At 36.6% G+C, this 12,390-nt stretch overlaps 1 protein-coding gene across 2 annotated transcripts in view; it reads right to left on the bottom strand.

Moving 5' to 3' along the window:
* The window catches only part of LOC107187766 (protein tyrosine phosphatase type IVA 1), a 73,865-nt gene that overhangs the window by 59,268 nt on the left and 2,207 nt on the right, over positions 1-12,390 (bottom strand). The window contains exon 1 of one of the 2 annotated variants that reach the window (XM_015575935.1): positions 11,740-11,759. The exons of the other annotated variant lie outside the window; for it this stretch is intronic. The gene's annotated coding sequence lies outside the window, so the exon portion shown is untranslated. Of the gene's footprint in view, positions 1-11,739; positions 11,760-12,390 lie in introns of those variants that run through there. 2 annotated transcript variants of the gene reach the window in all.

The following is a 12,390-nucleotide window of genomic DNA, read 5'->3' as shown; positions in this document are numbered from 1 at the left end:
TACAGCAGTGGGGAGGATGTGCAACTCGCGCCGCTTCGGGACATGTAACACATCCAAACAGGCTCGTCGGCCGTGTTACATGCCATTTTATTCACGTATATAACCATCACTGGCCCTGTACGTATGTGTGTTGACAACAAAGAACAATGGCCGGATATGAGGAATAAAGGGAACGTTTAGAAAACAGTCGCGAAACAATCGAGCGAACGCCGATCGATCGTTTCCCCGTGTGTCCGTCGTCATTACGTTTATATTGCACGACTATCCTCGCAGCCCTCTCACCTGGCGGGAGGCCACACGTATCCGGGAACAAAACGAACAGGGAACGGAAAAGAAACAAAACGTCGTAGAAAAGAGAAAAAAAAAACGCTTTTTGTGTGACGGAAATAGCAACCTTTCGATGGAAAATTCGGCCGATCTTTCGGGACCTCCAACGATCGAAAGGTCCGTTTACATGGTCAAAAGATTTGCGCAGTCACTTTTGTATTCACATTTGCGCAAGCAAATAGTGTTTTGTTGTTGATTTTTATTAACTTCAGTCGATACTTTTCAGTTTAAGACAATATAAGATACACTGTTTAACCCTCGGAAGGTGGACATTTTTAATGTTTGTACATCAGTGGGGTGCTTGGGTCCGTTTAGACCCCTAATGTAACTTCCTAGTTTTCAAACATTATTTTTGAACACCATCATTCAAGATGACCTGCTTTTTTATGTACCTATGACTTAATATGAACAACTCCTAGTTTAACCCTTAAGCTGCGTCCGCATTATGCCGATCGGCCTGTTTTGACATATCCCCATATAGTTCGGTTTTGCAGATCGACACGATGGGGACGCGCCTTTATGGTCCCTTATAAGTTTTCCAGGCACCGTTTAGAAATACCTTAAAAAATATGCCATTTTTGATGTATCTACTATAATCAACATATTTCTCTTAAAACTGATGATATTCTCACGTTTTTTTTTTCTAACTTTACTATTCCTACCCAGTAAACGTATGTTCCACCATATAAACTTATTTTATGAAAATAAAATGTCATTACATGTGTTCAAATTATATTAAAAGAAGAAAAGCTGATATGTCGGCGCAAGGTACTTTTCGGAAAATCCACGAAGCCAATATGTCAGCTCTAAGGTACTAAAAGGGTTAAATACGATTTATAGGTTGATGAATTGAATGAAGCTTTTAAAAACTCGGGTCCACACGAATACCCTAGGGAATAATATTTATTTACTCGTACATCTACCCTAGGCCCATTTAAAAAAAAAAACGATGATCTTGACATGTTGAAACATATGACCTTGAAAAATTGTTTAAACTCCTTCTAACCAAATAATACTTTCCATTCACATTTTTTGGTATCTACAAAAAAAAAGTGTGATATTGAAGGTGCTCCCGTTAGGTGGGACACCCTGTATAGTCTAACCTCAGATCCCACGATTCCTAATTTCACTAAAAACGACAATTTCGTCCCATAAAAATTTTCGTGGATACTGATCGGAGGCTAGTCAGCGTTTGAACAATTAGACGATTGCCCTCCCACCCAGGGACACGTGAGCTAAATTTAATAAACGTCTGCATAAGTGAAATACGACGAGGACGTAATCCGATGTCCCGCGCAAACCAGATGCGCACGTGGTCTGGTCTTGTAAAGCGAGACGACAGGAAGATAACGAGATTTCTATTCAGAAAAATCGTGCTCTCTCCGTGCCATCCGAGGAGGGGCCACACGGATGAATTCTCTGAACTTCCGAGGGCAAGACGAGCCCCAAGGATATACATAGATATACAGGGTGTGCCACCTGACTCTGCCGCCTTTAATTATTCTCTTATTTGTAACGGTACAAGAAAATGATTCGGGAGAAAGTTGGTGTATTTTAGGAGGCAAATTAGGCTGTGAGATTGAAGGTCATCTCAAGGTCATATCTTCTGAGATTTCTCCAATGGTAACGTTTTTTTTTCACTGGAATGCCCTATTTTTTTGTTTGTCATTACAAGAGGAGATCAAAAGGTATCCAACAATGTATCATACCATGACCTTGAAATGACCTTGGGCCGAAAATTTCGCAGGTAACTGACTGAGATGGAAGCTCACAGAAAATGAATTGCAGGAACAAAATAAACGCCATAATCGCATTATTTATTATTTTAGTGTATGTTCAAAGTGTTATCACCCCATAGTACGATACATTGTTGGATACGATCTCCTCTTTGTAATGGCATACAAAAAAATAAGGCATTCCATTTAAAAAAAAACGTTACCATTAGAGAAATCTTAGAAGATATGACTTTGAGATGACCTTGAATCTCAGCTTAATTTCCCTCCTAAGATACACTAACTTTCTACCAAACCATTTTTTTTACCGTTAAAAATAAGAGAATATTTAAGGGTAGCAGAGTTAGGTGGGACACCCTCTGTATACAATATCGAGTGTTCCCGGACGATACAAATTGGCTGGGACGCTCATTTTGACACCCCTTTACTCTACGCTGTTCCCTTCGCGCTCAATTTTCCCATTTTATGCAATTTTTCGAAACAAATTATTTCCCTTGCTTGAAGATTTTACATATGTCAGGCTTGGCTTAACTTCTGTTTACTCTGTTGTGATTGATTTCAGAGGGGGGCAATCCCAATAGTGGGAATAACGCCGTTACTCATGTTGCATTCATCGAGGACTCGCTGTACTTCCAATATTTTTTGTGGAATACAAAATACACTTCAATATAAAATACAAAGAAAATGTAAAATTATCTTTATTTTTAGGAAAAATGTGTCAATTTTACTAAATATCTTCAAGAATGCATATTTTCCAAGTTATTTCTAGACGGTACTGGAATAGATAACTCTGTGTAAGTTAAAAACAATTTTTATTTCACACGTAAATTTGATATTTGAAACGTGTTTTTTTCAAAAGAACATTTTCAAAGTCTGCGATCACGATTAATCGAAAATCGCTGAACGGATCGGTTCTAAATTCTGGGATATTATTTTAGATATAAAAATATAGTGCACTGTACTTAATTTTTTCCGTGGTGGAAAAACAATGTTTTTCTAAAATGCTCCAATCAAAGGCCAGATAAACTAATATATTAGCTAAATTTTCTCGAAATTTTTTCAGTTTCCAACTTCCGAACCGTTGTGCACAGGATGTCCTTATAAAAGAAGGGTCCAAAAAATTCTTCAGCTATAATCGTGCAATTACCAAATTCCAGATTGTTATGTACAATAACTATTTCATAAATTACTGTTCGCTTTTATCGTATTCTCTTTAAAAAATTCCACAAGAAACTGACTTAAAACACGAGGTCATGATAATTTCAGGTACTTTTTCAGTGCGTTGCAAATCGGCAGTCGGACATGTTCAAAGAAAAGCAGAAAAGCTTCCGGTTCCAGTGAGTTGGCGTTCGTATCAAAAAGACGAACCGACGAGCTCATAATACACACGACTAAAAGTGTTCAGAGGCACTTTTACGGACGATGTGCAATTGATAAGCGTCCGGTTGCCCGGAGAAAATTCAGCACGCGAGCCGCTCGATGCTCTTTTTATGCAACCGTCGTGGGCGCGGCTGACGTCACTAGCATTTTTTCCGAGAAGAAAGCCAGCGGGTAGCAATTTGCGGGAACCAGAATAACATGAAATGATTATAATCACAGGATGCATCGCGAACAGTGGGCATTGGATTACCAATCAGCGATAGGCCAGAAATCCACTTCGAATATAGGGTAAATTCAGGATAATCGCTACGCTTGTAATATCTTCCGATTGGAAAAAGACAATTACATATGTTACATCTTTTTATAATCCCGCTTGTATGCCTAATACAAGTCAGCGTCTGTTGGACTATCGCTGCACGTGAAGTTGAAAACCTATTTTGAAAGGACCATAACCTCCAAAGTCGCGAATTTAAGTTCCACACGTTCCACTAGTCGCGGTACACACACATAAAAAATCTTTTCGAGTGATAAAATATTAATTTTTTATTCTAAATGGTTAATGTAGTGAAAACGGTACGGGGAGTTTTGCCGCGGTGAAAAATTGTAAAAAAAATTTGGAAGACGCACGCGCGGCCTTGCGTTCGCCTGACGTCACGCGCCGTGGCGACCGTTGAAAAACGCGCGAGCCACTAAATGTGTTTGAATATATTAAGGTGGTTCGTGCCAAATTCGAAAGAGTAGATAATTAAATAAAATTCATATAGATTGTTTGTTGGATCGAAATAGACACAAAAAATTTGACTCGGTCGCCGATCAAATAAATAAAAAAAGCTTTTCAAAAATTGAGCTTTCAACACAGCTCTTATGGCAATCTTACGAATTCTTACCGGAAGTATAATCTTTCTACTCACAAAAACTAGAAATGCTAACTAAAAACTAGGTACTGAAAGTATGAATTCTGAGCTTTCTGATAATGAACTATATCTTGTATCATGCCGAACATTCCAGAAAGATATTTGACAATAAAGTCCAGAATATATAGGTTATTGGATGGTTATTGAGACTATGTGGAGGACTTGGCAACATTGCTGAAGTAGGGTCATACCCGCGAAATACAAATACATTTAAAAAATATTTTACTTATCTCGTGTTTTAGTGAATTCTAATTTTCTAAATTATAATGCACGAGAATATAATTAACTTTACATAAAAGAAGATTGAAAATTGAGTACGTGGGACAACTGAACACGCACCACGTATATGTATAGATATGCGTCCAAAAACAACGTTGTCAAACGTACCAGAAACGAGCACCGCGGAGTCATACTACTAACCAAAATATATTTTTTATTTATAATATAATGAAGAATGATCAATGGAAATGTCATTGAATTTCATAGACATAACTTTTGTACATTATTAAATGTATTAGCGGGTGTTTAATACCAATTATTAATATGATGCTGTATTGACTAGAGAGTCAGGGTCGAACCACCTTAATACTAGAGATGGCGTGCAAAATCGCTAACGGTGATTTATCACAGTGATCGCCGAATCACAATCACGGTCGTGATTTAACTTCATTCACGATCGTGATTGCAATTTTTTTATCTTGAGTGAATTTGCTCACTGCGATCGTAAGTCCTTGATCTTTAGACAGAAAAACGTATTCAATATGATTTTACGATAACTTACATTACTATTTGTGTTTCTAAAAATCAGTAGAAAAAATAAGAAATTCTAAAAGAATGATTTGCTAGGTAACATGTAGATTATAATTTATAATCATTAATTTATTCATTATTCTTCATTGTTTCTAATTATTCCTTCACTTTATACGATATACAGTAAATTCTCGATGAGTGTTTGGAAGCTCGTCGGTACTGTCAAGGAGAGTTGTAAAGCTCACTTTTTCGTAAGGATTAGCACAGTGGCAGAACTTGGAATTCTAAAATCAATTATATTTGTTTCACCCATATATGGCTATTAGTTTATAAAATATTTCATGTTCAGACCCGAGAAGTCTTCGAACACTCATCGAAGATTTACTGTAACTTGAATTTTTGTTTTGATGTCGTTAATATAAAATATACAGGTTATGTGTCGCGTGTAAAGAACTGTTAGGCTTCTCCACCAATCAGAAACGATCACGAACATTCACGAATCACTGTGAAAAATCACCGTGATTGGGAACGAACGTGACCGAATCACTCGTGATTCACAAGTAGCAGTTCACGCCATCTCTAATTTAACACGTACTACACGCAGCTGATCCGTACGCGCGACGAGCGCGCGCCGTGACATTTTTCAGGGTTTCGTTTTCAACGATTCACTGAGGCCGAATCGCGAACCGGACACCGCCGGAAACGTGACTCGAGGTGTAAACGTTCTGCAGGCATTTCTGCTTGACTTTGTATCATTTCCTCTTCCTACTTTCTTCGCGGGTTTCGATGACGGACTCGAATACCGCTGCGTCGCTAACCTCAAAAATAATACGAACCGTTTCCACCGTTGCAGAAATTCGCACGGAAGAAATAGGTATCTGACGCGTTGGCACGCGATCTGGAAATAGTTTCTCTGTTCGAAACTCCGTTTTGTGAATTGCTATAGGAATATTTAACACTAGAACTACCACTACTGAATGTATGGTAAATTAAATTTTGTAATATATAACGCAATTGGTATACTATAATATAAAGTGTATAAGAAATTAGAGATTGACATAAATTCCAATGAAAGTATCTCTAGGATTTCAGTAATTGTAACATAAAAAATCTGAAATCCGTGATTTTGACGGGTTCGGTAGTTCTAGTATTTAATCTGACCCATTATTATTTGGGGCTCTGCAGTTTAACCCCTTCAAACCTGGTGCTCATTATGTACACGAAGTGTCTACGTCTATGCTGATATTTCGGTGAGGACGAATGTTTCGGAAAACAAAACAAAAAAATATAAAAATTATTTTTAAACAGAATATCATCTAAACAGTCTGCTGAGTTAAAATGTGTAATCAAATGTTTTTTTTATTCTTAAAAGAAAATTCAGGTTTGTAAGGGTTAATGAACCCCTTAACCGTTTTGTTTCCACTGTTGCCATATGGTTACGTATTTTAAATTATGTAATGTAATATTAGTATCATGTACTCCTTCATATTCGTGAGTATATAATAGTTTTCTCTAGTTTTGTATAGATGGTATGGCACAGAGTTGAATTTGCATTTAAAAATTTATTGGTAAAATAAGACATTATTGGTCCTCTGTATCCTTCATTTAATGGAGTTTAGGTATTCAGTATTGTTACAAATACAACAGCAACTTACAGAACACTAATTGCTTTCAAATACTTGAAGAGGATACATTGATCAAAGGTAAGAAAAATTGTGTTGTATCATGTATAATAAAATAGGATGTAATGTGAATGACTTCATATAACTGTGTTATAAGTCAAAAAGTTGTCAAATGGCAATGAATGAGAAACGGTATTAAACGGTTTCAAAATGTTAAAATGTTGATATGAATGATTTATATAATATATTTATCTAGTAATTTTTAAATAATGTTGTAATGAAAGGGTTAACTGGCAAAATATGAATTCTTCTTATTCTGATTTTTATGCAGTGCTCTGTAAAATTGTGAATTCTTATTAAATCCACAGCCTAATTAATACTATTGTTACTGTATATTATCAATTCTGTGATGTTTTAGCAGTATTCGTCTTAGTTTTTCAAGATTCACTGTAATTTAAGAAGAAACACAAAAATGTTGCATTTAAGGTACATTACCATTGTTACTACTTGAAAACGGTAAATTCCACTATTACTAATAATTTCAAGAAAAGAATCGAGCGAGAAGATATTTCAAATTTCAGGTATATTATCATTATTACTAATTAAGAAGGTACTGTAGATTACTTATCTGTAGGCCTTACTGAATTCTAACCACGAAAGTATACAGTATTATATATAATTGGTTTGATCACGACAAACGACAGGTGTTCAGCTTCAAGATAAGATAAAAAGTAATTTCGTTAGTAGCTTAAATGACAGAATAATTCAAACGCAATCATTGTTTTTATCAAACAAATTAATTCGTGTTATCGGAAAAAATAGATCAATTTCCCTAAAAATAATCGCAGATCGCGTATCTGTCGTCATTTTTTTAAGTGGCTTCATCCCGATACGACAGTCTCTATTACACTCTGCCAATCTAAAGGAAAAAAAAGGAACAGGTTGGAACAAGGCAACGCTTTTAAGTGGCTTCATCCCGATACGACAGTCTCTATTACACTCTGCCAATCTAAAGGAAAAAAAAAAAGGAACAGGTTGGAACAAGGCAACGTGTGTTGTAATAAATGTAATTTCGTCGAACACGACGATAACGGGGCAACTATGAATCATATTACATGTTCAACATTTCCAAGAATGGCGCACAAGAACGAGATTAGTCAATGCGATAATTTCGAAGCAACGTGTACATACGGTGACGACAATTTTTACGCGATAACCTCTCCCTTCAATCGTCCCGTTCGCAAACGTCAGTCCATAAGACGCGTCGCTACACTGTGTTCACCGTTCAATTTTCTTTACAAACTCATATCTACCTGTCGACGACAAAATTTCAGTGGTAAGAATTGACACTATCCTTTGATATTGTCATCATTCCCGTAGTCCGTAATATTTTTTATCAAAAGAGTTATCTTTACTTATGAATTATGTGTAAGAAATTTCTGTGTTGGACCTATAGCAAAATTGATCTTTGTTGTTTATTGTCTATTGTTCAAGGTTTAGGTGTCTTTGTAGCTCGCTGTTCTCGTCTCCTGACGAAATATTTGTATATGGCACATTCTGCGCGAAATCCGACACTTTTTGGAGTAATATTGCAGATTTCGTTGAAACTTGGATATATTGTAGTGTTTAGTTATACGTAGACATATCAAAGATTTTTCAAAATTTTAAATATTGTTGATCTTATAGCTGTTTGAAATATAACGCTAACTTTTTAAAATAATTTATAACTGCTGGACTAACAAACTGACAAAAATAAGCTTCGTGGGTGGCATAAAAGTACCTAATACAAATTATTTCAATTAAAAAAACACTTTTCAACCATTCATTCTGCAATTGTTTTCAAGAAATGCAATTATATAATAGCAGGGCATTATTGAAAATTATGAAAAAAAAAAAGAAAATATGGACACTTAAAGTTGGCCATACAAAAATTAATTGTTAAAATTCACTATGTTTTTGATTCCGAAACGATTTATTTTAAATCGAAAATGTCTTCTCGACTTTTCGCCAAGGAAACTTGGGGTATAGGATGCTGAAAAATTGTTTCGAGTACAAATAAAATATTATAGATCCTAAAATAACAGAAGCGAATACAGGTTTTGTGAAGGACTATGTAGTGTATTGCTTATTGGCACACCTAATAATTACATAAGTAATTTTTTGTTCCGATTAAATAAAAAACTCCTCTAGCATTCTCCGAAAAATATTGACACGTATATCTGGGACACCCTGTATATTTTCTTCAAAGGACGCAGGCCTGTTTTGATAAGAATTTTGTCAGTCGTACCGTTTTCCTGAGGGTTCGCCTCGAAACGGTGGTTGTTGACAGTCAATCTACCTCAAATAGTCAGAACGACCGTGGAATCTTCGATTCTACTATACTTTCAAACATATTTCTCAGAATTACCACGGTTATAATCAATAGTTCTTCACAGTCTACTACAAGAACCGCGAACACACTCCAAGAAGATGTACACTTTCTTCTCTACACTATAGACGCAAGGGGCTGTGTATCTCCGTAATCGATGAAATATGTATAAGTATGCAGAATTTCAGATGGACAGCTAGAATATAAAGTCCCTTTATACAAAATCCCAAAAGTATCCTATTTCTTAACACTTGAAGCTTAAAGAGTTCAATTTCTCTGTAACCCCCATCCGTCCTTTATTTTCTCAATTTAATTTGGTCCCCGGTGTCAAATCGAGACAGCAATAAAAGATTAATATAATGAAGAGACAAACAGTTAAATTTGCAAATTCTTTAAAACAAAAGTCACAGAGCCTTAGCTAAATTTATCTACACATGACAGACTAACCTCATTTCTTGGAAGAACAATTTGTCAGATTGACACAAGGGACGGATGATGGTTTTAAAAAAGAAGCAAAACCCATAGAAGTCAATAATTACAATCTATTCTGATCAATTTCTGGTCGACCCTGAATTTCAATAATCAACCTCAAGAAATTTTCATATTTCCAATAAGCGTCCGTAGTCTAGCGACCAGAAAATAACACCCAGTATGTTCGTTGAGTGTAATTGCTCACATCACAAATTTGGATTTTGGATTTTGTTGGATCCACCATTTTGGATTTTGTTCAAATTTAGATACGTTGTAGTTTTTAGCGATATATAAACGTATCTCGAAGGATTTTCGAAAATCAAAAAATTGTTGATTTTACAGCTGTTTGACATTTAGGGTCAACCTTTTTTCAACGTATCATAACTATTGAACTAACAAACTGATCGAAATGAGCTTTGCGAGTGCTTCCAGTAGAGACATGAGAGTACAAAGTAAAAATTATTTCAGTTCAAAAAAAATATCTTTTAAGCATCTATTTTGTAATTGTTTTAAATAAATGCCCTGTTTTTATACCGGGGAACTATTTAAAAATGTGACAAAAATGAAGGATATAGCCCTATTTGCCCTCTTTGCCCTCTTTATGGACATATGTTCAAAAATATGGACACTTTAAAATTAGCCGTATGAAAATTAATTGAAGTGACTACAGACGACAATGTCAATGGCACCCAGGTGTGAACTTGAGGATCTTCTAAGCATGTGAGTGTTAATTTCTAGTCACGCCGGAAGGCCCGACGCGATAGTCAGTGTTAAAAAGGGGGGACAGTGAGAGAGCACTTGATCAGCGTAGTCCCAGGCATCTTCCATTAAAGCGAACCGCGGCTGCCTTCGCATCGCTTGAAACGACCGTCGTCGGGTCACGGAGCATTCTCACGCACACAGAGAGACACACATGAGGATCGTGCGTTCGCCTTCCTTTCTCGTCCCTCTTGCCCTCATACACACACACACACACGCGTCAAAATGGCCACTGCCATCTTCATTCCACACGGAGAGATTCGGAGGAAAACGGGTCCAGCGAGAGGGAAAGATGACCAAAGCCGATTCGATTTGAGGGAGGGAGAGAGACGGGTGTGCCCTGCGATCGATCATCGGTGGATCGCCGGTAACCGCACACGAGGGCCAAAACAAAAGCACGCGTGCAATGTGATCATCACTGGTACTTACTGGTAGGGATGAATCGATACAAGTAAATACGAGTACATTACTCGATACTTTTGTTTCGATACCGAGTACTTTTAGTATCGATACATACGGTTACGATACCAAGTAGGTATCGAAAAAAAGTACTCATATCGAATGGAGTGATTATCGACCCACCACCATTTCATATTGTAATTACTTTCAACGCAAAACAATGTTGTTTATATTAATAGTTAAGGAATGTGTATTTAAATATTTTCAATATTAAAATAATATAGGTATACAATATGGTTATATATTTAAATAAACATATAAAGTATAGTATTGTATTTTATTTTCTCTCAAGGTATAAACAACTTTTGTGTTGGGTATTAAGGTTAGGGAAATATAATTCGATACATGTAGGTATCGATACCTTGGCTGTATCGATTCAACCCTACTTACTGGGCCTAGTACTTTTTAAAAACGTTTAGTGTTCTAATACGTTCACCAAGAGATTTAGTACTTCCTTCCTTCCGAATAATAATAATAATAATAATAATAATAATAATAATAATAATAATAATAACAACAACAATAATAACACGAAGGTAAGACATGAGTTTAATACCCCCCCCCCATACGACACATTTAGTGGACAAGCGTGGTTTCTCTTTCTTTCCTCCCTAATCCCATGGGGTAAAGATACAATCGTACGTAATCCCATACTCACGAAATCCGAATGACATTATCCTATGAAAATATGATACATTCTTCGCTATTCAAACATTTCCCGCAGATTATAAGACTATTATAACAATGAAAACAAGTGGAGGAATTAATATGAGCAACCACCTTTTAGTAATGCACGGCGTAATTTGGAACCCGTGTGTAAAAATTTGGATTTAAAACTTTGGACATAACGATGGACTTCTCAGGATATTTAAACGGTCAGATGTTTAAATAATAATGTAGTATTATGGGAAATATTCCTCTACAGAGTGAAATGCAAGCAAATCAAAATTCAGTACCTTATTTCCGCATAAGTTAGTACGAAATATTTTTGATGGGTGGTCACACTGCACGCGTGTGTAGCCTGTCGTATATTCCGCGTGTCTCTTCCCTTGTCTCTGGCTAGCCGACTGAACGGCATTTACGGGGTCTCGTTTTCCAGAGTTTTTCGTTAATCCCTAATCCTCTTTGCCCTACGAGACACTTTACGTGACTACCCTCGGCTATAGCTACTTTCCGAGTGTAACGTTTATTGCAGAGGTTATTGTATATACACTGTCACGAGCAAACTCGGCTTCAGCTAGGGGAAAATGTGAGGCAGGCGAAGGGTCTCCTACCATTTAGTTTTGGGAGTTACTGAAAGTTATGCCAAATTAATATTCGGTTTAACATTTATTTCAGTACTTGAAATAAATTTACTAAGTGGTAAGCAAACGTTTTTTCTACGCCACTTTTTCCCCTAGTGGAAGCTGAGTTTGCTCGTGGGTGTATGAGCAGGTGGACGAAATATAGGGAACTTGTAAAATTTTGTTTCGGTCTGACCGCAAGGACAGTTTCAAAATTTCGGAACGACCCTTTTCCTACAAAGGTTTTTACGTTTATTGCGCTCCGAACCCCAAACTAGAATGCCGTTTACGGGCCTGACCGCTATCCTGGCCCAGCGTGGGGCC

This window comes from Dufourea novaeangliae, unplaced genomic scaffold (assembly GCF_001272555.1).
Source record: "Dufourea novaeangliae isolate 0120121106 unplaced genomic scaffold, ASM127255v1 scaffold101, whole genome shotgun sequence".
NCBI lineage: Eukaryota > Metazoa > Arthropoda > Insecta > Hymenoptera > Halictidae > Dufourea > Dufourea novaeangliae.
This window is presented reverse-complemented; position numbering and strand designations above follow the sequence as displayed.